Below are 21,781 nucleotides of genomic sequence, written 5' to 3'. Positions count from 1 at the left end.
TCCCCAAATATTCCTGATGCAAGAGAGAAACCAAGAGTGAGGGTGCAAGTGAAGGTCACACTGGACACTAATGTAGAAATTCTGGGCAATTACAAGGTTCCCAGGACAACTGCAAGACCCTAGCACCACTATTTGAGGCTTACATTAACTCTCACTGAAGTCCAGATTGATTCAATGGAAGTCAGGCTAGCTTTTAGGGACAGCAAGAGTGTTAGACTATAGAACGGGCTTCTATGACCTAATAATTAAAGCAGAATCTATCACAACTGTTTTTTTCCCAAATGAGTCTGTAAAAGACCTGCATGTTGAAGGTCTACTCAGACCTTGTTGGGTATTCAGGGTTACGGCACAGAGTTCACCATCCTAAAGTTCAGTCTGAATCTGGAAAAACTGGAATTCCACTGGAGGAAAAGTGAAGACCAACATCTGAACAGGTACAATCAGAGAAGAGCAGAAAAGGACAGCCATGCAGCTAACTCTGCAACTGTAGCATTCTCTTTTCCAAGTGTTCTGTCAAATACAGTTATTTGATTCTAATAATTCTAATTCAGCCCATCACAGTGTAATGGAAATTTCCCAGGATAGACCTCATTGCTAGAAATAGGCTAAATGAACATTACTGGAAGTATTATTTCCCTGTAAATGAGTTATATTGGCCTTCTTCTTGCTTCTGATGTAAGCTCTGATTTTGGACATAAAAACAGGTTTCCAGTTTTTCCCCATCATCTTTACACTCTCCAAACCGTTGCATTTTTGAACACTGAAGTACACACATATTTAAGTATTACATTTCTTCCTATCTGGCCTGCAGCCATGCCCCCTTAGGCAATGAGCTCACTGGATCTCATAAACAGGGTTAGGCTAGGTCAACATGTATATGAAAAGATCTCCAAGGAAAAAACAGGTGCTGCAGAAATCGCAGCTGGCAGTTCAGCAGGTGGCACCCTTTCCTTTGGAGTTAACCCAGAGCACCACTGCCTAGTACTAGACAGATCTCACTTGTGAATGAGACTTTTAGCCCCGAGTTCAAACTGCCCCCACCAGGGCCACCGATCAATTGGAGTCATGAGCAGAGTAGTGAGTAAAACATACCAGCAGTGTCCTGTCTTTCCTGGTGTCTCCGTCATCATCGTCAACTTGTGCACAGACACCACTGGCAGTGTATCTATTGGCAGGATGAGCCATTGTGCCTCCTTCTGCGGACACGAACTGTGCTTGGCACATTGGAGGTGGGTGGGCCTAGAGAAGCAAAGACACATGCTCCATCCAAGCACTGGCCTTCCCCTACTGCTCCCTTCCTTTCCCTTCCTTTCCCTTCCCTTCCTTTCCCTTCCATCCAACAAAACTTCTCAAGGAGCAGAAGAGAAGACACACAGCCTGTTCTCACCATGGGAAAATTTTCCCTTTTGGATGTTGGGACCTCACAGGAGCTGGCAAGTGCAAAGCCAAGTTTAAGTCTTGCCTAGGTAATTAAATCCAACTACCTGAAATCTCCCTAAGTTTCAAAAGGAGAAAAATTCCATACTTTCCACTCCTGTTTTGCAACTCTTTGGTTGTGCTGCTCTACATCATATAAAATTCTATTTTGTCTTCCGTTGCAAAGGCATAAGGTTTTCTGAATGCTATAGACACTGAGAATGTAAACCAGTGTCCAAAAATCAACTGTTAGTATTTTTTTTTCCACAAATATAAAAGAAAAAGGGTTCCCCAAACCAAAGGCTTCCTAGTTTTTTTTTGCTCTGGAGACCATTCATGCAAAAAGAAAAAATAGCCTTCTCTAACACTCAGGTCCCTTCCCCAAGATCTGTCAAATATGGCGTAGCTCCCAAAACATTTAATTCTCCAGACCACCTGGGAGAGCCCTGCAAACCACTGGTGGTCCATAGACCGCAGTCTGAGTGCCGCTGTGTTAGGCTACTGGTTAAAGGAAAGGAAATTAAACACAGAAAGCTGTTAAAATGACATTGCATGTGAGTCATGGTTTCACATTAAGTAATATTCTTACAGAGCATTTGTCTTGTCCCCCTGGATGAAAGCTCCCCACCTTCTGTCTCTACTCTCTACCTTTTAATAATAAATTTCATGTTTTATTATTATAGAAATGAAAGAAATGCTAATGCTTTCTCTGAGAAACCATGAAGTGTTAGAAATATAGTGAGAGATGTATGACTGAATACAGCACTGATTTTTCTGCTACTGACATGTGATGAATTCTTTACCTTTCCCTTAAATTAAGCCCCTTTAAATTAAGTATGCCAAAGAGTACTTCTTTTTCTCATTCTCCCTTTCCGAAGTGCACCCTAGTGCAACTAGACTCTACCTCTTTGTTCATTTAACATTGAGCTGTAACAAGCTTGCTTCAAAGTACCTATCCTGCCTGCTAACTGGTGGAGTCAGGCAGAGAAAGGGTCTTACAGTCACAGTTTTGTGCAGCTCCATGTCTGATTTTTAAACCATTTATTTAATGAGCTGATTTTTATGATTGCAGATTCACTTGAGCTTTAAAAGATGTATTTAGACCTGGTGAAAGGCTGCCACATAACAATAGGTTTTTACTATTATGGTCTACTATTATTCATCTTTCATCATAAGATTACGAATATTTTTCTCTCAAAACTTTAAATCCGAGATCTGAAGATGCACAACACAGATTACAACTTCAGAAATGACAGTGGCAGGAGGCTTTTATCCTATATATCCACCTGCTTGCAGGTGGTGGACCCAACACGCCTGCTAGTTTGCAGGGTGGTTTGCGAGACGGTAATGTCTGCATCCCACTCCCTCTGTTCCAGTCCTTGTATGCAACCTGTCTGAAGTGAGCAGAGCTCCAGGTATGGCTTTTTCCTCCTGAAAAGCAGTGTGACCAGGATCTGGATCTGTCACACTTGGGACCTGTTCCCAGCTCTGTGTGGGGTGATCTTGTGCAACTGTTAGTACAGCGGAAGGATCAGGGTGATAACTGCCTGCCAGCAGGGATATAAAAAATTCTAAATGTCGAAAATAAGGTTTGTGAGGTACACAGGAATATCGTCAGCACTTTGAAGTGGTAAAGCCCAAAGCTTATATTTTCAGCTGAGTGCCTCATCCCTAAGGCTGTTGGTTATCCTCCCTCAATATTGTACTGGAGATGCAGATAGACAAGTCAGGGCTGCCAAATCTCTCAGAGCTGTATGAGGTACACGGGCCTCGGCAGGCTGGCAAGCAGCTGGCATTGCTATCGCTGCAGTGGGGCAATGATCCCTGTCCTTCCTGCCCCAGGGATGGGATCTTGGTAGCTGCCTGCCAACAGAAAGGCAGGATTTCTAACTTTTATCCTTCCAAGTATCTGCACTTCACATGAGCTGCTGCTTCCACGGTTTTATTTTGTGAATGCATGGCTTGGTTCCCTTTTATTTGTTAGAAAAGAAAACATGTATTTAAAGTAATTCCCAGCAAATAAACCATAATAACATTTCAGCAAGGCCCAACAACGTAAATTTGGAAAGAAAGGGAGGAATGATATAGGTAGGACTCCCTGAGAGAACTCCTTATACCACCTGAATGGTCCAGCTGGTATTCATTGCCCATCTCTCCAACAAAGGTTGTACAGCATCCAGTTAATCTCAGGTTGGAGATCATCAACACAACTCTTCAGTGATAGGCATACAAAGGGTTAACCTGGGACTCTGAGGGAGGTATGTGTTGGCCACTTCTGAATTTTGGTATTGATATTCCAATCTTGGATGGCGGCCCCATGATATCAGCAGTCAATAACATCTTGCATTAACGGTAATAACAGTAACAGTAATAATTAACAGTAATAATAATAGCAAATAGTATTTTTCAACTGAATTCTCAGGATCGCTGTCAATATGCAGATATGGAAAATTTCACTGTGCCTCCAGCAAGGTAAACAGGGTATAGCCCAACCCAACCCAGCACTGACCTTAGAACAGTTATGACAGTAACAAGCACATATTTTCTTTGGTTACTTTTAGCAGATTTGCATATTAGTGAAATGCAAATGAAATGTCAAACTGCTGTTCATGGTCAGACTTACTGTTTACATGTAGAGAAAAGGTTTAGAAAGTAATTAATCTTGCATTTCTAACTTTTATTTTGATTAGGCATTTGAGGAGAAAATACTTGGCTATCTTAGTAATGCTAGAGATAGCAAGCAGAAAGGTATTAACAGAGCACTGGAAACATGCTTCCAGAGCTTCCGGAATAGAGTGTAATTTGCAACCTTATCAAAACACAGAACACAGTTTGGAGGAAAAGTGTGTTCCCACGAGCCTGGCTTCTGGATTTGGTTGGGCTCCACGCAGCCCATCAACATTAGAGCAGGGGAGGTACCAGCAGGAGGGCGCTTGTGGAAGGACAGAGATCTGACCAGAGGTGAAGAGACTCCACAGATCAGCCACTTGCTGCAGCCAACAACCAAATGGAATCAGATGCTGAGGCTGAACCTACAGGTGCTGAGAGCGTGGGAGGACCCAGGAACCTTGGACACACAGTGCAACGTAATGATGTGTACAAAGCAAGAACAGGAGATGGTCCTGTTTGGAATTTGAGTTCTGGCAACTTTTTATGTCCATATGGGACTTTATGGAATGCCAGAACTCGGGTAAGAGCTAGAATATGGGAAAACACAAATATTCCCAGAACACCAGGGGTGTTTTTAGAGTTTTAGAATGGGTTACAAAGTGCAAATGCATATAGCCCACAACAAATTTTTTCACAAGATATTTAGCACTTACTACGTTAGTTCCATCATCTCCCTCTTCTTCATAGTACATTAAATTCTTCAGCAATAGGGATGGTCTGCATTACTGTGGGAGCCAATGAAGCCTTAACCATAATAAATACGGAATGGTGCAGTATTCCCTTGTTTATTTCATGGAAAACAGGGCATGATAGCACTTACTACTTTCTTGCTTTTTTATATGGCTCTGTTCACTCTATGCACCTGGTGCCTTTTGATGATTCATTTTAATGTGTTCAACACATGCTCATACATAGACTGACGATAGAGAAGCCCTGCAGTGTGAGTAGCCAGGGATCTATGCCGAATCAGTTGCTGATGGTGACAGAGTGGCAAATGTTGTCAATATTGTATAATGTGAAAAAACCTACTGGAAAATTCAATCCTGGAAAACTCTGAAAAACACGATTTTTCCAAAGTTTTGGTGGTATAAGCAAAAAGTCCCCCAAGCACACATTTCTCTTGAAGAATGTAGATGGTTTCAGTACTTACAGTCAAGCACACACATATGTTCTGTGGTGATCCAAAGCTGTTACTGCTGAATGTGTATGGCTTTATCTCAACTCCCCTTCTACTATGATAATTTATGGCAGATCTATGATTTACTGTAGATGTATGACATACTCCAGACTGTCATTCTTCATAACTAGATAGCTGAACTAATCTCCAAAATATTTAGCATCATACCTAGAACAGGCATTGATGGTACTCAGTAAGTTTTGCTAAAATGTATATAATTTCCTATAAGGATATGTAGTATCCAGTATTGATGAAGGATCCAGTGACAGAAAATAATTTCTCCTGTTATTCCAAAGCAGTAAAAGCTGGATTTAGAGTGCATTTTCAGTCTTATTTCTTTACCTTAGGGAACACACATTACTTTTATTAGGTAGGCAGACAGACAGACAGACAGACAGATAGATAGTTATGGCTAAAAGTACCACAACATAAAAACAATGTTTTTCATTTAAATTGTTTTGCTCTTCAGTCAGCTTGTCTTACTCAAAAGCAACAGAAGACCCTTGACTTCATTTATATTTCAAAGCATAGTCACTCTTTGACATCTGTTTTGGTGGAAGTTTAAACTGCTTCGCCGACTTTGTTACTTTTATATAAATGTTTAAAGACAATTCAATAAAGTGCAGTTTCTTTGAGACAGGTACTATCATGTCAGTTTGAGGTAATCATGGCCATGCCTGCTTACATGTTTCTAATGCCATTTGATAGGTGTCATTGACTTTTATGAAAATCTTTGAGGCACTTCCTTATAGACTATGTTTGGAATTACTATACATATCTCTTTCCTGGCCTCTGGCTGAATCTTACAATGTAAATAGGTTCATATGGCTGGCACAGAGAGGGATAAGGTGTGTGTTACCAGAGCCAATACTTCAAAGGGGTATGCATGGTTTCAACAAAAATTAAGAACAGGAGAGTCCTATGTAGGCACTTCTCTTATTTTCTATTTTTTTCTTTCCCTTTTTTTCCTAGTTCCTCCTTCAAATCAAGACTATCATCTGGGGTGAAGCTTTCCAAGGAATTTTTTTAAATAATTTAAATAAAGTTAAGTGTTAGTCTACTTGGCTTTTGGCAGGGGTAGGGGGGAGCAATTATTAGTAGTAGGTCATAATATCTTAGCAAACAAATTAGGGGTGTTAGAACCACCCAAATACATCTATTACTGAATTATTAGACTGTTGAGTCAAGAAAAAAAGATAAATGCCAGTACTTGCTATCAACAATGAAAAAAATACTTTAAAAATGCGAGATGACCAGAAAGTATATCAACTATTCAAATACTTTTAAAAACACTGAAAAGCTCTATACAGTAAAACACCAAATCTGTCATATGTAAATATGCTATTGGAGAAACTTATATTCATTAATACCATATTCCCATTTAGAGGTAAGAACTGTAACTGAATTCATGACACGCAAAATTTCATATAACATATAATAGTACTTTACATGCTCTTAATGTTGCTGGCAAAGAGAAACAAAGCATTCTGTTATTTCATTTCAGGCTGATACTTAAAATTTTGAAATAGCACAAAATTTTTAAAATTATCTCACTGCAATTAAGGAAACATGCTTAAAATGAATTGCACTCGATCTCATTAACACTGAATTTGCTTTGTGAGCATCAGTATAGTGGGTGTGCCTTTACAGTTATTTTGTATTCCAATAATAAATAATATATTTTGCTTGGGCAAGGACCAGAAAAAAGTAATCTCAGTTTTGAGTGAACGGAACTCAAGGCCAATGTAGTGGAAAATATCATACTGGGACACAGAAATGATAGGAATTACAAAATTTTCAAAACTTTATTCTATATTCCATGATAAATTATTTGATGTCAAATATATATGCATCTGAGTTTTGGCCAACACTGTCAATTTAGTAGCTTTTTCATTCCTTTTCATTCCTTCTGCATATATTTTGGGTACTGCTCCTGGGGTCATGTAATTACTGTCACAACCTCAACTTTCATTTCAAGGGAGAAAAGCAGGCTTGTAGTTCTGAAGCCCCAGTGGTTATGAGGAAAAAGCCCAGACATAAACAGTTTAAGAGTATCTGTTCAGATAGAGAATACCAGCCCTACAACAGCTTATTTTGTCCTGTATAGAGATTGAGGATGCAGGTAATCCTAATCCTCTGCTTGAATGAATAAGGAGTTTTACAACCGAATTTCACAGGGCCACTCAACTTCAGCAACAATGACACAGCAGATGAAGAATACCCAATATCTTCCAGCCAGTAACACTTGCTGTCTGTAGGCAATTCACTGGGCACAAATGTTTTTAATCACACAGATTGCACAATCTTTCATGCCTATTACATATAAATAGAAAAAAAGGTGAAGCAAAATAAGTGCATTTTGCTTGGTAGAATATAAGATATGAAAACAAGTGAGTAATAATTATGAAGTGACAAGATAAATGATAAAGTTATGCTTCAATTTATAAATGAAAATCCTAAAATACCGTCTGTAAATTGTGCATCATACAGAATCTGATAATTGGGGTATGAGTTTTTTTCCTCTAAGTATTAAGAAAATATGGTTACACCATCTGGAAACAAGTACTGCTTTAATCTTCTGTATGCTGTGTAAAAGAAATCATCTTCAACTGCATGCTGTAGATATGATCCCCAGCAATTAAGGTCTATAGCAATCTTTAGACTACTTCAGTGAAGATCTGGATGATTCCCAATAGCAGGGACTTCAGAAAAGCAATGAAGATGGGTTTTGATGGTATATTTAAGTCAGAAAGTCACGGGGACCTTATTCGTAGGATTGTAAAGAAATACAAGTCTTCTAAATGGTAAAAATAAATAATGTGGGAAATACCTTTCAAAAGCTGGCTAGAAAGATGCTATTGAGGCAAACATTAGGCAACATAAGATGCTTGGAGAAATGGTATGGGAACCACTCTCTCTAAAAGCAGATGCTGAACTTTAAGTCTGAATATCTTTGAATCATTAGAAATTGCTTCAAAAAGCTAAGAATCAGATTATTTGAAAAAGTAAAATCTATCCATGCTTATCTGTCTGAGAAACAAAATTATATTGTAAATCACTGTGCCGTCATCTAAGAAAATGCTACTGACTCTCACAGTTTACTACATTATTTTCTCTTCCAGAAAGTTATATGAAAATTTTACTTGCAAAACAGACAACCCTTAAATAAAGAAAGCCCTTAATGATGAATAGTGTCTTGTCTTCTATCTCTTCGAGTTCTAATTAGGCCACGGATACATTTAATTAAATTTTGACCTTTTTAACTGTGTGTATCAGAGTGTTCCCGTTAGCTCTCAGCACTCCTGACTATGTTCCTTTGTTAGTGAGTAATAAAGCAGTTTACTGCTATTTTCGGTCAAATCGTGAAACGTATTTTCTTTACAATACTGTATACCTTTCTTCCTCACCATGAGCCTCTTCTTATATTCTTTTTGTGCCAGGAGGCTAATGACTTTCTGCCTTCCAACAGCCTAATTAATTCTTTCAGAACTATGTGTCCAGCTACCTGCACACGTACAGGACTGCCTCCTACGTGGCTTAAGTTCGAAGGTCCTGAATGGTTGCAATTACTTCTTGGTAGGACTGGGCTACTAGACTTTTCACATGCTCCAGAACTGTATCTTCAGTAAGCATTTGTTTGCCCTTTGAAAAGATCTCTTTCCAAACAAATATACAACCTGCTCAGTTTAACTCACCAATACAAGATCAGGAAGACCTGCCTGATGTTTAATGGCTTCTACTGCTTAATTAAATTACCATTAATAAGAACAATACTAAAGATGTGTTATCAAACCACCAGCAAAACCTTGACATGAATGAATTGTCCTCATCCAAATCCAGCCTTCTCTTCTGGGCTGGAGGGAGGAGGGAGCTGGAGGTGGACCCAGTTCAAGACCCCATCTCGTTCCCAGGGTCTTGCTGGTGCCACGTCACTGCCATCTGCTCTGAGGTTCTATGATATCATCCCAGCTGCAGGACAATTTCTGTCATTTTGCCATAGGATAAGGAGCTCCCCGACTCTCTTAAACACTACCACCACCATCACAGCCTTCCTGGACTCTCTAATTCTCTGTATGCATTTCCTCTTATTTCAGTATGAATGCTCTAAGTTAACTGATAAATCTCAGGTATCACCTTCAAGGGCTTTCTTAATGTTTATCAATCATCCTTATTTTTATAAGAACACTAGACAGTTTTAAACAGATAGAAAGGACAGAGAGAGATGCTTCATATTGTTTAGTTGAAAATAACAACTTACGAGTGGAAAAGACTCTGTAAAGACTTTAGAGAATGTCTTACCCACTGAGAAGATTCAAAACCTGTTCAGTATTTGGGTATACTTCAGTATAACAGAGCAAGCAAACTTATATAATGCAAGAAGAGGCAGACATTCATTTCTGATTGTTGGCTCACAGGGACATATAACTAATTTTTTGGTCACATAGTTCTCTTTTCCAGCACATAGAAGCCAAGAAAAATGACCTGCTAAGGGACCATGTGGCTTAAAGACCCATTTGTATATTCTTTAATTAGCTTGATAGTGCAATTCTCTGTCCAGCTCTATTTATAAGGTTTCTACAAATGTGCAGCACAATATTGTATTAGATTGAATTAACTTCTTTTCTCCTCATACCTGAGGAAGTGTGTAATAAGAACTATATATAGGAATACTTTGTTATATGTAACTAGCTAAAAGTAGCAGGATTCCCACCCTAGTCAGAGTAAGCCAATAATTGCAGCATCAGCTTTGGCACAATAAAGACATACAAGAGCTTTTTCTAAAAAAATCATTCTTTAACCAGCATTTATCCTGTTAACTTTAACAGTTCTTTCCATCACGCTTCTGCGTAACAGATAAATTAGCTGTTGATTTGTATCCTGGACTTTGTACGTAGACCCAGGCCTTTTAACCTTTGCATTTAGGAATACAGAGATCTTTCTTATTTTTTAAGTCTTTGGGTATCTTATGTTACAATTACAGAGGTGCAGGCTGACGTATGTATTTCAGCTCACTGCCCATAGGGTGTTGTTGATATTGTGAGGAAAATGCAGGTGTTTTGCACTCTTTCACTGAAACTGCTCTCAGTAGGTTGGTCCAGTTGCAAATGTTCTTCAATGCCTATTTTGTTCATACTGAGTATTCAGTACCTAGTATAATCTGAAGGTTTGTATTGCCTGCATACACAAGAGAAAGCCCAGGTAACATAATTTGGTCTTCAGTTTTTCTCTCATACGTTTCTTGGCTACGCTTCTTTACAAAAAAATGAATAAAAAACATTTGTTTGCCTAGTAGTCCTTTTTTGGTATCTGCTTTGCATGTGTGTTCATCTTTCTAACTGCCACCTCAGGGTACAACTCGCATTCTCACTGTCAAGGGCAGGAAAATATGTGTATGTAGTAATTGCCATCCCCAGCCTATGTGAGTGCAATGAAATAGAGGATATTTGTATCATATATATCTGTTTGTATTTGATTTGAAAAGTTATGGCAGTGATTCAGTGCTGAACTGATGTCTTGTAGCATTCATACAATTGCTTGCTCATCTCATCTGGACAAGAGGTCTGGTCTACTCTGGGGTCATCAAAGTTCAGTCTTTGAAAGAGAATCAAATATTGGGCACTAATCGCACTGTCTTGGTTAACAGTAACTCCGGTACTTCCAGAGGCGCACACACGTGCAAGCACACTAACACATACATGCGTTTAGAGTTCACATTTAAATGCTTCTTTAAAAACACGCAGGACATCGTAAGTCCTAAATATAATGGTTACTATGATTAATACAAAAATTTGGGATTCTTCCAGATAAAAAGTTTATATAGAAATGTAAAATTTTCCACTTTTTTCTTTCCTAGTGCTTGGGGGCCAAAAGGGACCATTAGATCATCTAGATTCATCTCCTGTATGTTACAGGCCATTAAATTTCACTCAGTTACCCTTGTATTGAGCCCAATAATTTGTGTCCGAGTAAATCACAACTTGAATATGGCTCCAGCCAGACATTTCCAACCGGCTGCTGTGACAAGTCCCTTCCTCAGTTTCCTGTGATCCCATATTTCCTACAGAAGTCTTCTTGTGGCCTGCAAGTTTCTCTCCACAGTTATTTTTCTGTAAAACAATAAACAACAGGTCTTGGGTCAAACCCAGAGCTGGTACTTGTTGCCCAGTCCATTATTTTTATTTCAGTCTGTCTCTTTTTGTACTTTCTGGTCCTATATCTGGATCTTTAACCTCTACTCATAACAAACACTTGTGTGCCACAAGCCTTGAGTCACAGAATTATTCAAAGTGATTTTTACACTGACCTCTTTTCCCTCTAACCTCTTTCCTGGCCAATTCATCAAATATTTGCCTTTGTGGCTTTGAGATATGTAGGGCAGCATCGGCAGTAGACACCCTTATGCTTGTATATCTGTGAAAACAAACCCTTGGTAATTACTGGTTTGGTACTGAGCTGGTAATTCAGTGAAATCCACACTGCATGCATGTGTTAAAACTCTGCGATAGTGTTTGTGTTACTGGACAAATGGACTTGCTGTCCACTACAAGACCTAGAGGGTGCATGACATCATACACTTTTTCTCTTTCCATTTCCTGTTGTATGATTTCCTCCTTGCAATGTATGTCCATTACTTCACTATTTTAGAAGGGACAGCGTAATTAAAATCTTCCTCTGAAATGATTAAAAGATATCCCTCACTGGCAAGGCAAAGATTGATGCCCTGAATGGATCTGCTGTGCTTTTTGATGGCTGCAGCAGCCTGAGTAGGTATCTGTCAAAAAGCCACTACTAAAACACTAACTGACTTCCCTCTTTTTCTCTATCAGTCAAATAGTTAATGAGATCCACCTGTATAAAGAACCCTGAAGCCACACTGCAAAATCAATGGAAAGGAAACACGATTTAAAAAGCTAAACAAAATACTCTCATTTGAGCATTTAAGAGAATGATAGGTCAAATTCAATTATCTGCTTTCCAGATGATAATTTGCATTTTACCATATATGTCTCTATTAAGGCTGGCAAAAGCTCCTCTGTTAGTGGGTGAGGGAGGGAAGAGAGGAAAGAAAGACTAACAGGGAGGTTTGACCTTATTTTACCTTTTCTGACAAAAGCAGATAATGTTGTTAGATTGGAGAGATGATCCCACAAGCCACCAAAGGCTCTTTTCAGAGCTGAGATGCAGCTTTTGTCTTTCAGAACAACTTTCACATCTAACTTTAATATCTTGACAAAGCCCTCAGCTCTCATAGTTACTTCAGAGACTGAGAAACTTCACATTCACCATGATAAAAAGAGTTAGCATGAGGTCACCTGCTTCTTATGAATAAGAGGCTATGCTGAAGAGCAATTGCAAAAAAAGAGACTGTGAAGGGTTGCTCCATATCACTGGTACTAGACCTGTGTGTAAGTCAGGGAGACAATCACACCAGTACAGCATAGTCTAGCAACATCAGATTCTGGCTGTATGAAGGAATAGTCCATGCTAGAATCATGTAGGGTCACCCTAAAGCCTTCTTTATTTCCTACTTTAGGTTAAATTGCTATTACTTCCACTTGTGCATTTCACAAGAACATCACCAGCTCATATATTGCCCACAAAATAACACCTTCAGATTTTGGATTCAAGTCATTAACTTGTAGATGCTGCTCATGGAAAGACAAAAACTCAGTGAAAAGCTGGAAAAGACTGGTATTTCTGTATCTCCAGATTGGAGAGTGACTGTGGCTTTGGCACTGGCGGTAACCGTGTTTTTTGGTATCCATAGAATAGTTGAGATCACTGATATTAAGATGCCAGTGATGCCACATCTCCTTCCCCCCTTCTTGTGGAGAGACTGGAGTGATTTTGAGTTGTCCAACACTCATCAACTTTTCATGGCAATGAGAAGACAAAGGGACCCAAAGCCAGGTATAAAAAGTCAATACATTACGCTGATGATGCTAATAAAAGGCAGGTCACCTATGAAATCACAAAACTCCAATCTTTTACTTTACTGCAAACTCAGCAGACATACGCACTCGATGTTTATTTCAAAAGATTTTGCCCTTACTAGAGGGAAGCAGTAGTTTTAAATAAATCCACAGATGATAGTTCACAGAGCTGTGACAACATAAAGTTACTCCATAATTACATTACAATTTATACAGCCATGGAATTACTGGAAACCAATTTATACCACCTGTTTCAATGCAGAGAGCCACAAATTTTTATTCCCAACAGCACTTTAGTTCTTCTAACATCATATTACCTGGTCAGAATATTCAGGGAATCGTTGCTGAACAAAGCAATAGATGGGATTGATCATTTAAATTGAAGAGGCAGTTTATTCTGTTGTCTTTCTCCAATTACTGCCAAGATTCCTTTATAGTCAAAAAAGATTTGCACAGTTCATTTTGGCACTTTCTACCTCTGAGTGCTAGCCAGCATCAGTATCTGGCAGGGTGCTCTTGAACCACTCTCCAAAATAAATACAGCAGATGTCAGTCAGGTGTTTTTATACCCATGTCCAAACACTCACCAAGAAATACTTTTTTGTTTTAGGCCCAAATCCTAATAGCCTAATGAATATGTCATCTAAATTAGGTGTCCTCTGTAAATAGGGAGCATCATGAAACATTTGCCTTCAGCATCTAATCTGATAAATCTGTCTCTATATCTGATCTCCCTGCATTCTGGCCAAGCCTACTCGATCCTTAGCTTCTCTTCTGAAGCACTGAGCTCTCTAAACCCCTGTTTACATGAGAAAGTTCCAACATTCCTTAGATTAGACCCATTATTCCAAAAAGCAGTTGCAGATCCCCCTGGGTGGCAGCACTGGCCTTACCCCTGCAGGGCTCAGCATGGCCTGAAGGTCACTCCAGCCATTGCCTGGAACAGCTGGATCACAGCTGCCTTCTGCATGAATCCTCCTGTGACATGTAGTCTCACCCTGGAGTTACAGTGTGCAGCCTCAGGTGAAGGTGAGAAGTGGTCTCTCACAAAGGTCTATTTGGCTCCTATTCAAAATAATGTGCTAATCTGCTTATGTTCCTGCTCGCTTAGAGTGATGATAAAACTGATTCTTACATTCAGGCACACTGAAGAGGAAAATAAGAGTTCCTAATGAACTATACTTATGGCTTTCCTTTTGTTGTTCATATCATTCACAGAACAGAGTTTTTACCCACTAGTGCCGAGCTCCTGTTGCATACTTTTCACAAATAGGCCAATCACTGCAATTTTAACTTGAAGTGATCACAAGTTTCTCACTGTCCAAAAGTAGCTGATTCAGCAATATGCAGCCAGACCCTACTCCCCCCATTTTTTAACAGTGTGTGATAATCAACTTTTCCCAGCCATATGTAAAGTATGTATACTTTACATACTTTATTATCTTTACATGCTAGATGCTAGATTGCGTATCAACCAACTATTACTTCCTAACGTTCCACATTCTTCATACAGGGTTATATAACAGCCCTAATTATTGGAGAAGGCAACACAACATTTCAGTGTACATTCTTTGGTTTCTTAAAATACTTTTTTCTTTTGCACTAAGGAGGATAGTATTTCCATGGCAAGTTCCACTCCATTTATTAGACAGGAATGCTGAAAAGCTGGGCATATGACCATGAAAAAGCCTTCAGAAACATTTGAGCCAGGGTGTTCTCATTGTACCCTGTGCAAGTGGGAAGTCGCTTCTTGACCCACAACGGCTACATCTACACTCGTGCCTGGGAATGTTCCAGGTACTGAAGCCAACTGGCACCAAATCGCTTGAGTCTACAACAGGAATATGCCTTCACCTCCAAAACGGGTTGGCTGCATGCAGCCTGCCTATTGGAAACAGTCCCTGGATCATCTAACTCCCAAACTGTGCCTAGGAATTGCTCGGGGGACTGTGAGATGGATGGGACAGCCTCATGCCAGGGACAGCTGCGAGAGTTTGCTGGCCCAGAAGACCATGTCCGGAGATGCTGTGAAGCATGCACGAATTTACCAGCACAGGCACAGCCACCGAGTCCAGCTGCAGCACTGCTCCTGAAGGAACTTGCTCTCACCACTTACGTTACTTATAATCTGATCTGATACCTGTTAAAGTCAGTGGATAAATGTTCATTGAGCCCAAAGGACTTTTCCCCAAATGCATGGTTCTCTGGGTTTCAGATGCCTCTGATTGTGGACACGCACAGGCAGACAGATATCAAAAATTGACACTTATTGCTGACAGAAATCATTCAATGAGAAAGCCCCTGCAATGGATGCTATTTAATCACCTAAGTATTTGATATGGTAGAATAGTGTACTGGTTAACCATTCAAAAGAAATATGTTTGTGACATAACTTATTTTAGTACAATTTTGTTTTTACTACAACAGCTTGGTTCTGTAATTTACAGGTACAATCAAAAGGATGAGTTTTCAAAATGTGGCCCTGGAGTTTTATATTTGATTTTTACTATATTCTAAATGCCAAATCAAAATTTTCATCTTTAATTTACTTTATTCTCAGTGGTTTTGCTTAGATTTATGAATTACCTTGGATTAATTGCTATATAGCATTCTGATTTTATAGTGTAATTGGGTGTGTCTAAGTGCATTCCATTTTATGACTTGCTTTAGGGTATATTTTGGATGAACTGTACAATATAAAATACATTTGGTGTTATGTTTTATATAATGCCAGAGAAAGCACAGAAAGTGCATTTAAGTTTCTAGGTTTATGGGTTCCATGTCTGGAAAACTTTGGAGGACAAATCTGCTCATTTTCAGTTTTTCTCAAACTGTTCTCAGTCTTTTCCTTTTCAGTTTTTCACAATAACCATTGAATTATTGAATCTTTGTGTCAAAAATTATTTTCAGTCCTAGCAAAATAAATAATCCATGACAAATGATGGTATAAATATTGGTTTCACAATTTATAACACTCCCATTAAAAAAAATAAAATCAGAGCAGGATCTAACCAAATCAAAACCAATGCCCTCTGTCCACTTGAATGACCTACAGGTGACTGTCACCCTCTGTTAGACTTTTCTTCCTTCTGCTCTTCGGAGGGATCAGAGTGAAAACTTTGCGTTATTTGGGGCACTGGGGATGTTAACAGCTAGGGCTTCTGATTAGTAAAGTCAAAATTACAAGACAGGCTACTATATGAACGGCCATGAACGGCTATTAACCGTTTAGTACGTTCGATGTGTTTACACGAAGACGGCAACTTCTTGTCAGCCTTGTGGAGTCTCCTCTGAAATGAAGTGCTTTACCCAGGACTCCTTTGGAGCCTTTTAAGTCCATGAGGAATCTCTGCTTTGGCTAGATACCCTATTTCCTTAGAATTGTTTTACTCAAATATTTTCACTGAAACCAAACAGTAGTTGACTAACTTTTTTTTTTTTACTGCATTTGTATTTACGTGTTTCTCCCTTCCTTTATTCTGCACAAAGAGAGGGAGAAATGCCTACACACTGTTAGAATGACGGCAACTGAACCAGAAAGACCACTGAAAGTTAGGAACTTGCATCGTCTCTTTATCTTCTCTGTGACTACTGGGCCTGACTTTGTTGCCATTATAGCTTCTATGCTTTAATAAATTTGTGGATCTGTAGTCAAAATATTACCTAAACAAACCCATTTATAGGTATATAAATAAAAAGCTACTTTCTTAAAATTGTTGATCCCTGTCCTCTGCCATCATTTTACAAATAAGTCAGTAAACAGTGCATTTCATTCTAACATAACGTTGGACATTCACATTTGAAAATAATGACCACTGTCTGCAAAGATAGAAAGCAATTTAGAGAAATCAAATCACTATATAAGGAGAATACCATTCATAAATCCCTGGCAAACAGACTTAAAACTGAAAAGGCAAATGAGTCACTAATATTACGTTAAATGAAAACCAGAGTGTACTGACCTGTTTGAGCTACTGTACCAACAAGGAACAGAAGTTTTCTATACAAATGTCACGAGATTGGCATCAACATCAGAAGTCTGATTAATGAATCACTAATGTGATGTAACAATGGCTGATACCTTGTCTCATAAGAAAGTACTAGAGAAGTACTCATTTCTCAGAATTGATTTAAAGTATTAGGTATGAATCATTCTAACACAGAGATAAGATCCAATATTTTATTCACTAAAGAACGTTTGAAACAACTGGAGATATATTTTGTAGGCCAAAGGTAAAGATAGCTAATGAGTTTCCTCATTTATTTTGGAAACTGGAATCATTATAAAATCTTTCTATATAATTTTATATTGTAATAATGCACTTTAGATTAGCAGGAGTATATGTTTAGTGTTAAGTGAATACAACAATTACACTTTATATTTTCTTTGCTACTCTTTCTTCTTTCCATTGGGGAACCTAAAATGGTTTACTGGCAGTAATGAACTGAATCTGACAGTGTATGGCACTACATGATGAAGCTGGCTGCTAGGGCAGAGAACTGGACTTGAGAACCCATGAGAATCCCTTACAGTCCCATGGTGCATTTTGGCAAACATTAGTATCTACAAGCACAGACAGGCCGAGTCAGAGAGTCAAGGGAACGGCAGACACCTAAAAATGCATGTGCAGCCTAACAAGGTTCAGTATCTACTGCTCATTAAAGCTAACAGGAGTTAGACTCTAAACTGGCTTTGGAGCTTTTGAAAATGTCATTAGAAGCTGCTTTGCACCGTAAGTACCTAAAAGCCTTTGAAAATCCTATTTTAAGCAATTTGTCTGTACAAATCAGCAAATTTTTGACAGGACCTGGACAAGGACCTCAAACAGGTCAAACAGTCTTCAAAGGCATACGGACACCTGCAGCTTCAGCCAGCCAAACTGAAGGGGAAAAAAAATCCAAATCAGTAACATTGCTAAAAATAAATTAAAGTCTACATGAGATTCTAGAAGGTATTAATATAAAAAAGGAAAGCATCTGCCTGCTATTCACTTTACCCTCCCAATGGTCTTGGAAGGACAGGGACACCTCCATTTAATGTTTGTAAGGTGTCAATTGTTTTCGGAATATAATCTTCATTACCTTTCGATCTTTACACAGACATTTGGTCTTAAATACTGCATGTACATTGCTCATATATACATGCAATATGCAAGAAAGAACATCTGTGTAAAGGCTGTAAGGCAATGAAGATTAAATGCTAACTTTATCTGTGAGCTTTTCGTAACTCCTACCAAAACAGCTGCCCACAAACCACAGGAGTTCACCACATAAGCAGATAGAAATGTTGTTTGGAAAGGACAGGATGATGATTTCCAGTTCATAAGATATTTATCCCAAGACGCATTCATTCATCTGTTGCACATTTAAATGTCTGTTTTTAGCCACTTGCTGGAGCAATACTGAATCAAAAGATCATCTCTTTCTAATAACAGATTCATTTTGCGCTGACTTATAAACAGTCACAGTGTAATCTAAAGCAGTAGAAACAAAGTGTGAGTTCAGGCAGTCCAAGCCACAAGGAAGGGGCTTCTGCAGCAAAGATGTAGCTACACTGTGGTGATTAATGGGCTTCCATGGAGTGCTGAGCCCAGATCCTGCAGGAGAAAAGAAAAGAAAGGCCAAGTAAGGTACTCTTCTTTGCAGTAGTGTCTGCAGACCCGCCTGGTGGCTGCTGAGGGCTGAGGTTCGTGTGTTTCCTTAGAACATCACCAGAGAGCTTTCACTCAAGCTTTAGTGTGCAGTCCAGGATTTGTCCAATGATAAATGAGTTCTAATTGTTTTTAAGAAGAAAGTTAATGGGAAGAATATGAAGTATCTCAGTAAGGTTTGTAGACTGATTCAGCTGATGCAATTTGAGAAATCTGCAACTGTAATGATTACAAAATGAATTACATTTAATTGCAATAAAATATTTTTGTGTGGACCTTTAAATCGTTGAATGCTTGGAAATAACTTATCTCAGTTTTTACGTTTTCAAACTGTTTTCAGGTATTTATTAGGTACTTATAACCTTCACTTTTAAGCAATACTTACAGTCATGCACGAACAATTACATCCTATAGTTTTTATCACGATAGAATTTATTCACAGACATCCATCCTAGAACGGAACATTTCCTGAAACAAGTTACGGTTTGATCTAAATGCTGTCAGTTTGGGTTCAGATTGATTATATCCAGTAAGGAGTTTATTAACAAGTTCCTGAAATAAAAACTCTTTGCTCTGAGACCACTATTCCAAATCAGTGTTTTGTGCTGCAGCCTCCATGAAGGATGTGACTATTTAATTGGGTTGTGATGACTGTTGAAGGTTCTGAGACTGCAAGACTCCGATTTATTAGGGGATGTGCAGATTAGGCCATGGCTGTGTGTATTGCTTAGCCCTGAATATTCATATGTTTCTTAAACTATTTTTGCATTAACCCTACAGTTTACTCATGAATGATGCTCTTAATGTCCGTATTTCTAGCTAACAGTTTTGTTAAGTCCTGAATTGGATCATAAATTGCCTCTGCCTAAGATGCAAACAAGAAAAGAGAGCCCTTACCTAGTAACAGCAGGTCAATAAATATTATTTGTTTACTTACACCCGAGAAGCTTATTTTGTGGATTTCTTACTCTGTGAGGTTTTTTTTTTCATATAGTTCTTTAGATGTATCTTCTCTTGTCATATAAAATTAAAGTAGGATTGTTATTTAAAAATAACTCTGAGGATGTTTACTGTCTAGTGATCTGTGCTACTGATCTTTCCGTTGAAGATATTCTGTAGTATTTTAAGGGCCCTACTTGTATATCTCTGCTAGTACCTTTATAGGAGTTTAGCTAATGTGTGATGCTAAGTGGTAAGCTAAACTGGTAGGGACCTTTGGGGAAAACCTTATATTCCCAGGAAAAAAAGAAATTGTCTGGTCCTAAATGATCGTCACAGTTCCATATGATTTCCTTATGCAAAACCATATGCAACATGTATATTTTTCTGTTTTCTTAGCTGCCAAAACTGTTGTCATATGTACCACTTTTGGCATCTGGAATAGGCGTTAACTGCAGCTAGGTATATTTACTTATTCCCTTTTGCAAAGTCAATGTAAGATTTTTGCCAAGACTTAGTATCCCACAAAGCTGGCTTTGTCATATTTTCACTATCACTATGAAGTTCTGATTGCCTCGTTACAATATTCTGGCCACCAGAAGTGTCTTTATTGCTCATTGTTGGGTGTGTAGGTAGGCTGGTATGGCTAACCTTTCTTCACAACCCATGCACTTTTGCTTCCCTTGAATGCTGATGCAGTTCTCTCAAGCAATGGAAAAAGAGACTACTCCAGTCCTTTTGTGTGGTGAGGTTCCTAAAATTCAGTGTTTTTCTTCTTTCTTTTCTGTACTCCAGGCTTCCTTCCTTCACCTGGCACGTGTACTGAGATAGATACTCTACTTGCCAGGTACTTTTTTTACACATAGCTAAATCCACTAGTCTTTCAAGAATTTACAGTGAAATGTATACGTCTGCATGAGGAAGTTTGATTGTGAGATTTCTAAAGCATGTCACTTCAGTTTTCGTAGTTTCTACCAGCTCGTTCTGAATAGAAATATTTTAATTCTGCAGATAATATGTTTTCAGTGAGGAATATGGAATTCGCCTATCATTTTTTTAGTCATTGCCATAAAAAGATAGAGTTAAAAAGCCTCCCCATGTGAGCTTTAAAATTTTCAAAATTTTCCTTCCTGGCAATCTTCAAAAAACAACCAAAAAAAAAAAAAAGCCTGCTTTTCAAGGCCTCTTGCTTACTTGCTATCTCCTAGCTAAGTTTTTTGCTTACAGAGAACATGGCTAGAGCAATCTCATCTTTGTTGCCAGAGATTTTCTTATTATGTCTCCCAAAATCTTGATCCTGCATATGTTGTTTAAACTGGCTGGAGCCAAGGCTGCATAGAACCAATGTGTTAAATGATTCTACACAAAGATTTATCATCCAGTGTTAACTCTATTGCTCTGTGAGTCTGTATTTTTTTTGGCAAAGAAACTGTAATGAAGATCAGAATGATAAATACAGAAGATTATTAATAATTTCTTAGATTTCCAAAGAAACAGAACTGGGCTCACATCTTGGGAGCACAAATTGGTTCTCGAGAATAGCTGTAGACTGAACACTGGAAACCTTTATTGATAATCCTGCAGAGATTCCATCTGTAGGCAGAACTCCAGGAACAGATATGCCACAAAAGGGTATGAGCTCTTCCACCTTCAAAGCATGCTTTAGTACTGTCCTTATCCATACTTTCTTCCAAGTAACGGTTAAATCTCATTCTGTAGCTGTTTCTCACTGCCAAGACACTTTCAACACAATGGACTCAAAAGCTGCAAGATGTACTATGCTGGAAATCCTTGTTTACCTTCATTAAGTGTCCCCCCAGGAGCACATTGGCAATAAGGCGACAGAAATATTTTTCTTTCCTTCCTGTTTTCCAGGTTTTTTTCCTTTTCAAATATAAGGCTCAATTTGTTTTCATTGTGAAGTTATTCACATAGTCTTTGATGAAGATTATTTCTGAATAACTCATAAATTCTCCAACTGCAAACAATCAACC

Source organism: Struthio camelus, chromosome W (assembly GCF_040807025.1).
Source record: "Struthio camelus isolate bStrCam1 chromosome W, bStrCam1.hap1, whole genome shotgun sequence".
Lineage (NCBI taxonomy): Eukaryota > Metazoa > Chordata > Aves > Struthioniformes > Struthionidae > Struthio > Struthio camelus.
Note: the sequence above shows the minus strand (reverse complement) of the source record.